Source organism: Neolamprologus brichardi, chromosome 12, assembly GCF_056152115.1.
Source record: "Neolamprologus brichardi isolate AB-2024 chromosome 12, ASM5615211v1, whole genome shotgun sequence".
Lineage (NCBI taxonomy): Eukaryota > Metazoa > Chordata > Actinopteri > Cichliformes > Cichlidae > Neolamprologus > Neolamprologus brichardi.
Window position 1 is genome coordinate 34,750,560 of NC_142115.1, and position 15,647 is coordinate 34,766,206.

General features: G+C 41.5%; 1 protein-coding gene across 2 annotated transcripts in view; it reads right to left on the reverse strand.

The window, feature by feature from the left end:
• fras1 (Fraser extracellular matrix complex subunit 1) overlaps positions 1–15,647 on the reverse strand; it is a 337,242-nt gene that overhangs the window by 303,322 nt on the left and 18,273 nt on the right. The window lies entirely within an intron of this gene.

A 15,647-nucleotide genomic window follows, 5' to 3' on the forward strand; every position in this document is an offset into this window, starting at 1 on the left:
TTTCCCAAATTTGGTCATCTCAGGCACACACTTTTAAATATGCACACAGAAGCCCCACCCATGTACTCCTCAAACCTTCTGCTCGTGAGGGGCAGCCAGTCAGAAGAGAGTTCTCTGGAAGGCCGAGTGGCCTTAAAGTAACAGGAGCTAAAATAGCTTCTTTCAGAAGTGTGAATCCTGCAAAGCAGAATAAAAATGTTTCACTGGAGTTCGAAATTAGCATAATGGGTCACCTATAAACAAAGCAAAGAATGGTCACATCAGAACAGAGCAGCAAATTAATACTTCGACAAGTCTGCATGACTGATGTCTGAAATCTGACGGTCCCAAGCGGTTTTCTATGTTGCTGTTGAACTAAAAACAGTATGAACAGCTTTTCTGATCTTTCCCAATAAAGGAAAAGCACTTCTTCATTGGGCCTCTGTGGAGTAATAAATATGTGCTTGTAGTTTGAGACCTTCTTGATGCATTCAATCACCAAACCTTTATTTAAACCGGATAGGACTATGTTTGCACTAAATGACAGACACCCCACTGAACAGCAGTATCACAGGAGTAGAAACCTCAGTAGATCCCTGACAACCCACCGGAGACGGAGTTGCCAGATGCCCAGCGGGTGTCAACAAGTAGGACAGCTGACTCAGCCGATGGCGTCACAGAGGAAACAGCGGTGAATAAAGGCACAATTTAAAAGTGGTTTCACGCTCTTACATAAGCATAACAGTGTAACGTCAAACACATATGGTTTAATTGTGATTACATTATTTGACTCAGAGGAAACAGTTTCCTCTATCCCTCTGTGGCACAGCAGGTTACCAAAAATCCTCCCACATTTTGGTTCCAAGACAAACATTTTTAGGCTCTTCCTGGTTATCGTATTCAAACATGCACCTGTGACGCACACGTCCCTATTGTTTCACACGTTGTGCTCAAAAAAGCACAAACAACGACATGTTTGCACAGCAAGATGTTGAAACAGCACGCAGACATCTTCCAGGTTCGAATATAAAGAAACAAAAATGTCCCTTTTTATTGCAGCTGCACAAATCTGTCACCGTTCACAGCCCAAAAAATGTGAAGAGCCACATCACATCACTGGGGTAATGAAGCTACTTAAACTAAATGTTTAGCAACCTCACTCCTTCTTTCTCTCACAGCAGGAGAATACAATAACTGTGGGGTTAAACAAAGTGTCAACACTTGCTCTGACAGGAAATCAAATGTGGAGTATAGAGCAGTTCTTCGAGCTGGAGTCATACAGTATGTGGGTCATAAGTGTTCTTGTGCTGCATCTAAAGCTTGGAAGCACTGAAACTGATTCAAGGTCTCCTATTATCTTAACCAAGTTCCTTTCACAGGCAAAGCAATGGTTGAGAAGCCTTCAGTCAGTAAGAATGGCTTGTAATAAAACGAGTTGAGGCATGATCCTTTTCTAACTAAAGGGCAAAGACCACTCAAACAGACCTGAGAGCAAACGGTCAGGTAGACGAGCTAGAGAGGCGCCCGGTGTCTTTATTGAAACAGAAATGCAAAAGGTCAGTGGGTTACAAGCTGTCCACCGAATATTTGAGATGTTTCCTTCTGTCTGTTTGAAAAACAGTACAGGTTTGAAGAGGCACGAGAAAATGAAAACAAAGGGTATTCTGAAAGCAAAAAGTGGCTTCTGTGTTTAATCCATCCTCAAGGTAGCACTGAAGTACAGATACTGAGAGGCTACGTCACTTCAAATGGAGTTAAAGGTTTGTGTTGCTGAAATAGTCTGAAAGCAGGCTCTTTCAGCATTATTGTTCTCATGAACGCATCAAAGTCACTAACAACTGGCTTTCTGAGGTTACTAAAAGTATTTTGCTTTTTGCTGTGTACATAAATATATAATAGAAGGATTTTGTGTATAACTTCAATGGTGTTATACAGCTATTGATTAAAAATTGAACTATTTTGACTGGTTTGGTTGAGTAAGAGGCTGTTAAATAAAATAGTAGAAGAAACCTTTGTTTAGGAAGCCCAGCAAGCCACAACTCACTGTGGAAATATGTGAGAGGTTTGGGATGGTTACTGTGTGTTGTTGAGGCCCAAAGAGGGTATTCCACTAAAAACCTAAAGACTGCCACAGTCTCCAGTAGTTTACATTGAAGAGGCTGACTTGTCTCCAAACACTCCGGTGGAGAACATTTACCTTCAAATGTGTTGGTCACAGCACAAAGTACAAGGCAAACATTGGTTTCCAGACAATGTTGGCAGACAAATCGTCATCTTCCATGCAAATTTGGGGCAACTGCAGATGGAGGTTTTCACTGCACCAACCTTGTGCAATCAATTTCCCCTACCAGCAGGCAGCAGCCTGTCATGGTTGGATTATTATCTTATATTTCAGTTTAACTCTTGTTCAGATTTGAGCTTCTGTTCTGTGTCTCTGTGTTCCCTCTATGTTGCCATATCTGATGTCTTCATGTTAAGCGTAGTCTGTGCGTGCCTGTTGTATTTCCTGTTTTACTTTGATAGTCCCTGTCCTGTGTATAATGTGTCTAGTTTTGCTTCCCCTGGTCTCGTCAGCTCCGATTTCTCCCAGCTGTCTCCCATCCCTGATTGCTCCAGCGTGTATTTAAGCCCTTTGTTGTCTTCTCCTTGTTGCTGGTCCATCTGTGTTCCTCTGCGTGTCATCCTGTGTTTCTCCTTGCCAGTTATGGTTTAAGTTTCTTAGATTTTCCCAGTTTAGGTTTTCTAGGTCTTGGTTCCTACTATCTCTTCTTTTATTAATTTAGTCACCACCTGTAAATAAAGTACACTCGCAGTAAATCAGTGCCTGCATTTGGGTCCTTCGTTCATCACTTCACACGCGCCTGTGACGCAACCGCTCACCAAACAGTTGGGGAACACAACACTGACAGAGGGGTGTTCCCTCTGTCAGTGTGCCCCAGGATGGCTGTGGCTACAATGTAGCTTGCCATCACCAGTGTGTGTGTGAATGGGTGGATGACTGGTTGTGTAAAGCGCTTTGGGGTCCTTAGGGACTATAGCGCTATACAAATACAGGACATTTACCATTTACCAGGCCATTTATTTTGGTTCCGGTTTTGCTTTTGTTTTGAGCTGTTGGAACATTGTCTTAAACTAGTTTCATGGATGTGAAAGAAAATTCAAAGTTGCTGAAACACAAATGAACTTGGGCTCTGACTTTTGCCAAAAAAACACAACCATTTGTTCAAAGTCTGGGTTATTTCAAAAACACTAATGGTCTTTAGGATTTCTTTAATAACTATTTACTGACTAAATGTTGCTGTGAACCTAGAACCAGGAGTCACCAATATTGCAAGATCTTGCCTTAGATAGGTAGTTAATGTTAATGGGGAAAAATCCTGAATTCCAAAGGTCCAAAAATCTGCTGTTACTGCTCACTATGCAACACAGGGTATTGCCTGTTATAGTGTCTGACTGAATAAATAATGCTGTTTTAAAGCCAGCCAGCATGACCTGCTGAACTCAATAACATCAAACAAGAGGATGTGAAGAAAAAGTCAGCAAAAATCCAGATGAAACGATGCCAAATTTACTTGTCAGCCACAAATAAACACACAAGCACATTTTATTTGCAGCTTCAAGTAAATGAAAAAGACAAATCGTTTCCTTGCCAATCTTCATATTTCCTCATTTTTTATGTCAGGCAGGCAGAAGCCAAGATTTGTACACTAGTAGAGGGATCTGTAGAGTGATCCCGACATCCTGCAGGGTCAGAAACAGTGGGAACAGGCTTTGTTTTCTGCTGAGTGAAGCAGCAGCTTTCAGGTAAGACAGAGAAATGAAGTCATCGTCGGGCTGAGCCAGGTCTGGCTTCCAACATGTTAGCCCGAGGCAAACATCCATCTCTACCTGTCATCATCGGCTTTATCTGCAGGGCCGCAATTCCACCGGGCTCCTTTTAGTAAAAGGTTAACAGTGCAGGGTAATGAGCACAGACTCACAGATAATCATGCTGTACTCATAAAATTCTCCTTGACAGACCGGGCCACAATTAAACCACTTGGCTTTAAATCTCAGTAATATTTCGCCAAGGCTTTTCTCGTCATCCGTTCTGAGATTTATGCCTTTCATGTGCAAAAAGGTGTGAGCATGATTAGGTCAGACATCTGATTATCTATTCATGTCAGGAAGAAGAGCTGATGCAGTCCCTCTTATATTCTATCAATAAGTAATCAGAAAAACAAGTGTGACTGGTAAACACAGATCTGATTACCAAGCAGCGGGACGAGTTTAGATAAAAACAATACTAAAACTCGTGAAAATAGTCGCACTTCAGACTTGAATCACTCATGCACAGTGCGACAAAAATGAGTCACAGTAGGCTGCAAAGTAGCACCAGCTGTCAATTAAAAACAGATGTTACAATTAGCCCTTTAACACTACAAACACAGCGCTTGATGTGAGAATTTCAGGTTTTCAAGATCATTTTATGGGACAGGAGCATGTGAATAATCACGCTGAATGAGTCAGACACAGATGGGTAACGAAACTACGAGAGTATTTTTTTTTAAACTGAAACATTTGAGCCGTTATGCTCTTGGGGGCATTTTTCTAAATGGTTTGGGCCCACCTGTCAACCCTACAAGTAGATCGTGCCAGCAATTGTCATCCTTGCAAATGTCAGCATGTGCCAAATTTACCCCACAACTGCTGACTTGTTGCACGCTTTGGCGTTGTTTCAGCTGAGCAACTGTGTGGTCTATTACTTTCTTCTAATCCTGTTCCTGTTCATTTAATTTCTCTCCATTAAGGTAGGAAATATGAGCGCAACTTTTCTGCTTTACACAGTCAAAATCACATCTTATATCCTGCAGATATTTATATGGATTATATATATATATATATATATATATATATATATATATATATATATACATTTACATCTTGTAATTCTGTCACAAACGCTCTTCTCCTGAAGTGAGAGTTTAAAAGGACACTAAAAACACAGTTCTAAGAACTTTGATAGCTCCTAGTTCCCACAGCGTTGACACAAAAAGAAAGCTAATTTTCCTCCAAGAGTTATAAAAGGTTCCTGTGGTTTCATCTTCATGTTTTCAATTACTTTATTATGTCATTCATCATCCCTGTATTTACACTGTAAACAGAGAAATCCATCCATCTATCCATTCCCCTTCTGGAGGCTGGAGCCTTTCCCAGCTGACATGCCTGGACGAGAGGCAGGGCAGACATTGGGCAGGTCACCAGTCTGTCGATGTGCTAACTATAAATCCATCAGGACAACAATTAGCAGTCTAAACCTGAACCTGAAGTGCTTCCACACCGAGTGTTCATATTAGACTCTGTACATCCTGAACCTCTTTAACGCCTCACTCTACCTGAAGTCTGTCTGGTTTCGCTCCACCTGCTTCATCAATAATCCATACGAGCCCAAGGGAAAATGTGGTTGACCAGTGATTGACTTCCTTGTAGGAAAAATAGTTCCAACGAGGAGGGGAGGAGGAAGACAGGACTGACCATGAATCACTGACAGCAGATGATGATCCTGCCTGAGAGCACAGAGTGGACGAAGAAAAGGCTGGACCGCCGCGCCCGGATTACCATCATCATTCCAGTTCTCTGTTAGCAGTCTTCAACTGAAGTTGCTATAGATTCACTGCCAGGCTTAATGGCACTTCAGCAGCAGATGCTGAAGATGGAGAGCCCACCAGTCACTTCAACCACTTAAAACTGCAAGGTGCCAAAAGCCCATTCATCATCACCATTTCTTTATACTTAGTCTTTATACTGAGTCCTTAAAAAACCCTGAATGTGAGGTCAGCAGGCGTCACAAAACAACACCAAGACTTCATGAATGATTACTCATAATTTACTTTTTTAAACAGAATAAATAAAAATGTTCTAAACTGTAATCGAAAAAAAATCCCGCTTAGCTCTCAACTCTTAGCTTTTTAAAGCTTTTTGCTTCGCAAACAATAGCGCTTAGTCTCTAAGCAGTTCTCTGTTTGGATGTTCTCATTCTTCCAACCAGTATTCATGGACAGATACAGGAGGGAAAAGTAGGGATAAAGTTGAAAGAATGAGCCTTGTTTTGGGATCTGCTGCATGTGTGAACACGGCCATCAGAGCCAACAGGGACAAAAGCGGGGTTGAATTTAACTCTTCTCTGTCTAAACACTTGTAGCTCCAAGAGCCTGCGGGCACAGACGGAAAGAAAAGCAGAGTAAGAAAGACAAACTGAGGCATGTGGGGGGGCTGCATGCTGGTATTTACAGATAAGAGGCACACTGGCTTGAATGGCGAGCTGGGAATTAAAAGCTCTGAATGAAGTGAGAAACAAAAGACCGACAACCTCCCAGACCTTCAGCGATGACACTGTCACAGCCGGCACCGGATGGCCCGGAGAGGTCAGGGGTGGGGGAGGATTGACCACAAAGGGGAGAGGCTAGCTTGTTTGTTTGCCCATTAGCCCAGCAATTGGGTGTTTGCCAAAGGTTGTACCACTTCAGTGCTGCATGTCTGCAAAGAACTGGTGGGGAAAAAAGGCTTAGTTCCAGTCGAGAAAGCATGGCGAGCTCTCATTTAGGCCCAGCGGCAGCGCTGAGGCATGGGATAGCGTCGAGCAGAGGGTCTCAAACCAAGGTTTAGAGGCCTCTGTTGCATGAAACATGGAACAATAAAGTCCTTTTGGTCAACTGAAACCTTCTTGTAGGATATAAACCAAACTTCTTTTTTCCTTCAGTCACCCACATCAATCACCTTTCAAGGTAACATGTTCTATATTAGTAATGCTCTAAAGAAAAATGTCACGTCATTCATCTCACAGCCAAGGCTCCGTCACACAGAGCTCTGAGAAAAAACAAGAAAAAACTCCAATGTCATCCAGCTAAGGAACTACAGTGAAATTCAGCATAATCCACAACAAACTGCACTGGCCCCCCAGTTACAGTTCCACACATCTCAGTAAGAGGAAGAGCTTCCACTGAGCTACAATACCTGTACCATTTATATTACTCAAGCTGGACTTCCCCGATCTCACATCTTACCTGTACATGAAAAGACATGTCTGGACTGACAAAGCCTCGGGGAGAAACACGACTGTTTTCCATCCTCACATAGCCTTCAGGCACAGACTGTGAGCTTTGAGCAGTCCTATAAGTTTATTACAGCCACTTGGCACAAGTTTAATACGTTTATTTACTACATTAACTTTGATATATGTGCACCACAACAATGTATTCCTTCCACAATTCCTTTCTACTTTACATCCTCAGTACAGACTCGATACAACTAGAAGACACATCATACAAACGACACAACACACACAAAGGTTTGTGTGACCATGAACTTGTGCGTCTGTTCAAAGACTCATCAGATCAAACCACTTGCAAATAAAAGTTGGCCTGCAATAATCAGCTACCTCCCCCAGGCTCTGTCTTGGAAAGTAGCTAGCAGTAACAATAACAGTGTGCTTGGCACTGACACAGACGCAACAACTCTCCACCTGCTGCAGGTTGTGGTTAAAGTGACCCTCCAGCTCACAGCAGCGCTTCAGAGCCGGACAAAGACTGCTGTCGTCGTGAGATTGCTTTATTCTTGCAGACGGATGCCAAAATGAGTAATCAAATATACTTAGAAGGACTTTAATATACTTCAAGGAGTCCTCGTAGAGAACTCTCCTTATGGAGCAAGACAATACAACCGTGATCCATCATTAAAAATACCATATTACAAGGTGGTCCTTGCACATTTGTAGTTCTGTCACGTCCGGCTGTGGCAGACGTGTGGAGTTTGTAGAAAGGACCCAAAAGGCGGCAACTCTGGTGCAGGTGAGTGTTTATTTACAGGAGTGGGTACAAACAGCAATGGTGGGTGAACATGAAACTGGAAAACCTAAACTGGGCAGAGCTAAGAAAACAAACCAGAACGAAGATGCAGGGAGGTCCGGGGAAATACACACGGAGAGACGCAGGGAGACCGAGGGGAAACAACACAGACGAACCAGCAACGACTATGACAGAAGACACAACTTAAATACACTCAGAGAACACAGGGAGATTACACACAGCTGGGAGTGATTAACGTGACAAGACTAGGGAGGCAAACTGAAAACACTCACATAAGACGCAGACCTTCAGAATAAAACAGGAACTTACACATGAAAGGACACAAACTAAGAAACGCGGACTTGATACAGGAACACACGGGCAGAACAGAGTAAACACTAAACAGAGGAAGAACAGAACCAACAATCACACTAATAGAAACACAAAACGCTGGGTCAAAAGGACCCAGGACCATGACAAGTTTGGCTCGTCCTGTATGTTATGTTAGTTCTTGCCGTCGTTGCTGTGCTTCAGTTGGAAATTAAAACAAAGACTAACCTTGAAAAATCTTCCAGTGCTCAAAGTTTTCATGTTTTCGTCTTTACAGTCACGGATGTCTGAAGATGCAGAAAAAGTTTGTTTTTTCCCTGCCTGCACCACAAACACAAAAACAAATGTATTCACACCTAAAGAAATCTGTTTAGCAAGCAGTAAGGATAAAATGAACTGAAAAAAAATGAAGTGCCATTTCCTCTCCTGGATGTTACATTTTAAGATTTAAACCACTGTAACCTGTAGCGCCTTGCCGAGTATCCTTGAAACTTTAATGCCTCTACACAATCCAAACCAATCTCAGTGATGGACATATTGCTGTATACAGATTTCCCCCTTGAGCAAAACAAATAGGGAACTGCTGCTCTGGCTCAAAAATATACGCAGGAATTCACAATGCAAGAAGCAGTTTAGCTTTAAAAGCATCATGAAAAGAGCAGCCAGTGTAGGCACCTCACAGCCTCGGGCCACTTAATAATTCAGATGTGGTACAGCCACGAATGGCAAGTCCTCAGATAATCTATTTCTGTGTCCTGGGCCACAGTACTTCTGAAACGCGCCTATTCTCCTGACATCAGTGCGGCCGGCGCTCATCTCATTATGTTCGGAAGTTCACACATCACAGGAGCAGGGAAAACCTCTCAAAGGGATAAACAGCGAGGCGCAGTGTGAGCGAGGTTTAATTTGGATAAATCAGCATTCACAATCTAACAGAACTCCTCAGTAAGCTGAGTAGGTAAAGGAAAAACTCGCTGCAGTCAACACGAGGCTTTATCCACTCAACAGTGGCAGTGACGGAAAGCGCAGCACAGCATGTCCCAGACTGAACTTCATCATTTGCTTTAATTCGGTTTTTTTATGTGATGTTTATGCTGAGCATCAAACCCAAACGGATGAGTCGTCACCGACGGAAACGATTTAAATATTCTGGAAAACGAAAAGGAAGCGTGTTTCTTTTTAAAACAGAAACACGACATTACAATAAACTCCTACTGCAGGAAAGACTTGACAGACAGTGCACTGTTTTGAGCCATCAACAAGCTTCATAAAGTTAATGTTGACACAAGATCAAATATAAAACATTAATATGCAGCGCAGTGCGAGCGCTGCATCTGTTATTCATGGCACCAGAAAATCACCTAACAGATGCCAAAAAAGCAGCCAGTTGATACTAGCTGTGTTTGTTTATGAAGGACGCTCGGGTGATGATTTACATTTTTTCTTAAGGAAAGTTCAAAACCTGTCGTAAATTGAATCAGAATCAGAATCAGAATACTTTATTGATCCCTGAGGGAAATTATTTTTTTGTTACAGTGCTCCATTATAAACCAACATTAACAAGACAGACAATACGCTAACTAAGAATAGTACAATATATATATATATATATATATACACAAAGTCACTCATTAATAAATAGCTGGAAAAGAAACATGTGTAGTTGTAGCAGTAACCAGTGTGTTAAGTGGATGCATTGTACAGGGAGATGGCCACAGGCAGGAAAGATTTCCTGTGTCGTTCAGTGGTGCTTTTCGGTACTCTCAGTCTCTCACTGAACGTGCTCCTGTGACTGACCAGCATGTCATGGAGTGGGTGGGAGGTGTTATCCAACATTGTCTTTATCTTGGACAACATCCTCCTCTCCGACACCAACCTGAAGGAGTCCAGCTCCATCCCCACAACATTACGGTGTAGATATTCAAAATGCGTTGCAGTAACACACCGATTTTTGCATTTTTACATTACAAAACTGTTGTTTTTCCATTTGTGCTTTTTTGTATTGAGGATTTCAAAGTTTAATGTGATACAGAAGAAATTTAAGGGTTAGCAAGGAACCCATTCAAACAGCCCAGTTTCACGTCACTTTGAGTAACAGTTATTGAAAATACAATATATTTTTGTGTGTTCAGGGACACGAATTGTCAGATGCGTCACCTTGGCAGTCAAGAAGACAAAGTTTTAAAAGATGTGCCAAAGGTTACATTTGAACTTAAACCGTTGTCATTTTCTAAACCCAACTAAGTCACTGTTACTATTTTAATTAAAAACAAACAATGGTAACAAATGAGGTGTATAGAACTCAAACTTGGCGTGAAAGGCAAAACGATTAGCTCGATCATCACACTTTCAACCTCTTAACGAGGCAAATATGTGTTTTTTTGTATACATGGACAGTCAGTACTCATGAGATGAAATGTTGTGTTCAGGGACACAAAATAATGTTGGGAAATTTGTGTTGAGGAACAAAAACAAAAGCGTGGAAACAGAAATCAATAACTTAAAGGCTGAGAATAAAACTCATGTGAGACTGGATCCATAACAATAATACAGACTCCAGTAGAGGAGCTCGTCTTCAGGGTAGTTAAAATGCAGAATGTGACACCAGGGAAAAACCAACAAAGGTGAGAAGTTTTCTCTTTTCTCTAAGCTACACGCAGACGCTTATAATGTGAAGACTTTTGGATTTTACAGACTTTTGAGTTGAGTTGCGTGAGATGACACACATGTAAGGAGATGTGGCAGGAGTATCATCAGTCAGAGCCACGGTCAATATGTCAGGGAAAACAATGGGTGCTGCTGTTGCTGAACATGCTGGGTCCTGCACAGCGCTCTACAATGCCCTCGCTTCATGTGATAAAGTTGGTAAAGTTTCCACCTCCAGACACGGTGTTCCTGACACCACAGTCATCATTTGTCGACCCAACTGAGGAATTCTTCTCTGCTTGGAGGAGGAAGGGGTTTAACCGACAGCCTCGTGATCTGATACATCTAAAGGAAGCAACGGATACTGGCTATAATGATGTCCCACCTGCGAGTGTGTGTGTGACTTTACTGTGCTATACTTGGTGCTATGTTCTAAGTTTATATATTTCTCTTTGCTTTCTGATGCATCCAGTTTCACTGTTTTCTCATTGTCAACAGTTATATTGTGTAAAGGTTTCAAATAAATCCTTCACATTTAATTTATGTCTGAACACAAAAATGAAACGTGAGTAGGCTTTCAAAGTCAGTGCAGTTTTTTTTTCCTTGATGTATTTATTGAGTTTTAAACTTTTACAATAATACCAGCATTAAACAAAACAAAAACAACAGAACAGAACAAAACAGACAAAAGCCCCGCCCCTCCCTGAGCCTGGTTCTGCTGGAGGTTTCTTCCTGTTAAAAGGGAGTTTTTCCTTCCCACTGTCGCCAAAGTGCTGCTCATAGGGGGTCATTTGTAGTGATGTTCGATTCGTGAACAAATCGTTCAATACTCGAGAATCATGATTCACAAGCCCAACTGACTCACCGACTCATCCCTGTTGCTGTTAGCAAACTAATTCCATTAGTAGAAATATATCTAGCTAATAATTAAAATTGTGTGTGTGGGGGGGGGGAACAACAGCCAGTTTCTTAACAAAAGCATTTCTGCTCTGAACTGGAAGAAAAAACCCTGAGTAGAAGCTCACATCAAGAAAATAGCTCCTCGGTTCACAGTAGCATCGCTCTGCTAACATGCTAACAGCACATTTGAGCTACTCACCCCCTCCCTTCCTGTGCTGAATCGTAAGCGTAAGCGAATCACTCAGGACTCGCTCACCCCCTCCCTCCTGTGCTGAATCATAGAGCGAACGAATCACTCCCTCACTCACCCCCTCCCTCCTGGCTCACAGCTTCTTCTTCTTCTTCTTGGTTGGCAACCAATGTTAAGGCGCATTACCGCCCCCTGGCTCACAGCTCAGTGGACATTTAGATGAGAAAATATATATTTGACACATTTAAGAAAAATACTAATAAAATACAAATAAACAAAATAAATGTTTATTAAGCAATTTTGATAGGAAATTGCTTAATTTTAGAAATGTTTTTGCTCTTTTTTGCTCTATAAAATAGTTGTTTTCTTTTAGAATCATTCATCTTAGCAGTGGGATTTACATGAAAAGAGAAACAAATTAAGTTTGAGTGAAAATGTAAGTTTTTTGCACTCTCTGGTCAACTGACTCAGTGAATCAAATGACTCAAAAAACCCAATTCACTTTGGTGAGTGACTCATTAAAACTCGATTCAGTAAAAAGAATCAAATTTACCATCACTAGTCATTTGATTGTTGGGTTTTTCTGTGTATCTGTTATTGTAGGATCTACTGTACAATATAAAGCACCTTGAGGCAACTGTTGTTGTGATTTGGCGCTATATAAATAAAACTGAATTGAATTGAAAACAGAGAACCTGACTTAAGAATACAAGTAAATAAATAGAAACTCCAGATACTTTGATTATGAGATAGAGTTAGCAACACTCAGTGGCATGCTTATATTATAGCAGGGCCTGTGAGAAAATAGCAGAAATATCCAAACCGGCGTACGCCATAAATGAGTCCCATATGTTATGAAACCTGTTGTCCCTACTATGTAACTTGCATGTTAGGAAGTCTAGTCACACATATTCCAGTACTGTCTGCTGCCATTGAGTCTCAGATGGGGCCGTGTGCGTGCTCCAGTCCAACAGGACACATTTCTTTGCAGTCAGTCAGTGCAGTTTTGAGAAAAGTGTAAAATCATTTAGTATTTAAGTCTTGAGTGAAAGGTATTTATTGTTTTGTCACAGACTGTCGAACTTTGTATATTGTGACAAGGTTTTTTGTTGTTTGTGATTTGTTTGCACAGGTGAGTCTTTCCTATAAGATGCGTCTTAACTGCTTTGGGAACTGCATCAGCGCAATGAAGAGTAACTGTAATGAACTGATAGCGCTGCAGCATTTCCAGCAGCAGTTCCTAGTTTTCTTAAATTAGTCAACTCAGTCCTTTCTCAAAGAGAATATCTGTATTTTTCACCCACTTTTGAATATTTAAAGATTGTTAAAACACCTTCAGTAACAGCTAATGGACTTGTTCTAATAATAACAAAGGTTTAATTATAATGTTGCCTTCATCCTTTATGATCACGCGTTATCATCAAGAAAACGCCAACAAAACGAACACTTCAGACGTCTTAAGTGGAACCTATTATGCTTTTCATTATTTTCTATTATATAGTTACTGTTTTCAACAGTTTAGTTAAATTTGTGTAAATCTTATAAGTTACAATCTCATGTTTCAGACTGCTCCAAATGCTCGATTCAATTCAATTCAATTTTATTTATATAGCGCCAAATCACAACAAAAGTCACCTCAAGGCGCTTCATAGATACAGAGAAAAAGATACAGGGAGGGGCGGGGCCATCTGCTGTGATTGGTTGGGGTGAGAGAAGGAAAACAGGATAAAGACATGCTGTGGAAGAGAGACAGAGATTAATAACAGATATGATTCAATACAGAGAGGTCTATTAATACATAGTGAGTGAGAAAGGTGACTGGAAAGGAAAAACTCAATGCATCATGGGAATCCCCGGCAGCCTACGTCTATTGCAGCATAACTAAGGGAGGATTCAGGGTCACCTGGTCCAGCCCTAACTATATGCTTTAGCAAAAAGGAAAGTTTTAAGCCTAATCTTAAAAGTAGAGATAGTGTCTGTCTCCTGAATCCAAACTGGAAGCTGGTTCCACAGAAGAGGGGCCTGAAAACTGAAGGCTCTCCCTCCCATTCTACTTTTTTTAGATTTCCTGTATTCCGTTCTCCTTTTTGGATTCGTATGATGTCATAGCAGATATTTGTAATATGGTCATCTCACCTTACAAATGGCAGCTGGTGACAAGGTTGTTATGAGAGAGAGAGGAGATAAAACAGCTTTGTCCAGAGAGAAGATGAGCTGAAGGGCTGCACCAAGACCCAGTGAAAGATAAATAAGGATTATTTTGAATTGTGAATCATGCAAAGCTACTCTAGTAAAGCCCAACAATAATAAAATGGGTTTTCCTGTAAACAGTAATCAGACTGTTGGTGACAAAGATGCAATATTCATTCAGCTTAGCTTTTCAGTCGATGTTTCCTCTGCTGGTTTCAGGTGACCCCACCATCCCAGGATTTCTTAACACGCTTAGAAGAAATTGCTGACTCCGACTTTCTGTCTCATGCGAGTAAAGTGAAGTCGGGTCGCTGCTGTCAGATTTCGCACATTCTCCCTGTTGACTTTGTTTTTGTCGCAGACTGTCACCTTTCAAATCGAGCTTTTCTGCCCAACCCCTCATCCTGTTTTCACTTTCATATCTGCTTTTGGCATTTCAGTATTTGCTGTTTTTCTGCTCTTGGCTCACACCTGCAGCCGTGATGTGCGCCTGGGGTGAATGTCTCATCACTCAGGGGGGGTACAGAAATGAGGTCTGATTTGATTCGATCACATGGGTGGTTTAGAGCCCTGTATGGAGAACAGCAGTGGTCCTGTGGTCAGTGAGGAAATATCACTACAGCTTCTGCATTAATCCACAAAGGAGCCTTGAAGAAGACAGTTTACCTCGATATACATATTCAGTCTAACAGCAGTCAGATCCTCTTACTTCTTTTAATATCATTTTTCACCGCTGAGCCCTACGGGGATCTGCGCTGATGGTTATGAATATCCGTGATGAGGATATTACACCTCGGCACAGACGTCTCTCTCTCTCCTTTAAAAGAGCTTCTTGTATTTGCCTTCACTGAACTCTTGTTTTAATTTGAGTTGGAGATGAAGTTTTTCTAGCGAGTTTTATTTTTAATTTTTTTTTTTTTTACAGTCAGGCTCATCAAACTCGAGTTGTGAAGCGTGTCGGGCAGCTGCGGCGATCAGACATACTGCTGAGATTGTTTTTCTGACGGTGACTGGAGGTCTTGTGCAAAACTATTTTCCTGAGAGATCACCTTGGAGAGCTGCACACACGTCGAAAGCTGTGATGCATTTCCACTGCGGGAAAATTATATACGGAGTTTTACTTCAGAGGGGAGGCCGTGTGAGGAAAAGTGATGAGGGCTACTCAGATACAAAAGGTCCACAATGTCACCAACTACCTGACTCGCACACCCTTAAAAAGCAACGTTAATGGTGTTGATCATTCATATGCTTTAAATGTTATTCAAACATATTTACAACATTCTGCTTTCTGATTGGCTCGTGTGAGTCTGTTTAAACTATTCATCAGGATGCTTCAATATTTAACCATCGCTCTATATCAGTGCTCCACAATCTATTGACTATAGCAACAGCACAGAGTCTGCACCAGCTTTGGAGACAAAGTTAGAGAGGGAAGGCTGAGATGGGGTTAGGGTTAGGGAGGAGGGCTGGTGGATATATTTGACAATAGATGTTGAAATGAAGATTCATGGATGTAGTGAAGGAGGGCTGGTGTGACAGAGGAGGATGCTGGGATAGGGTGAGATGGTGGCAGATGACCCACTGTGGCG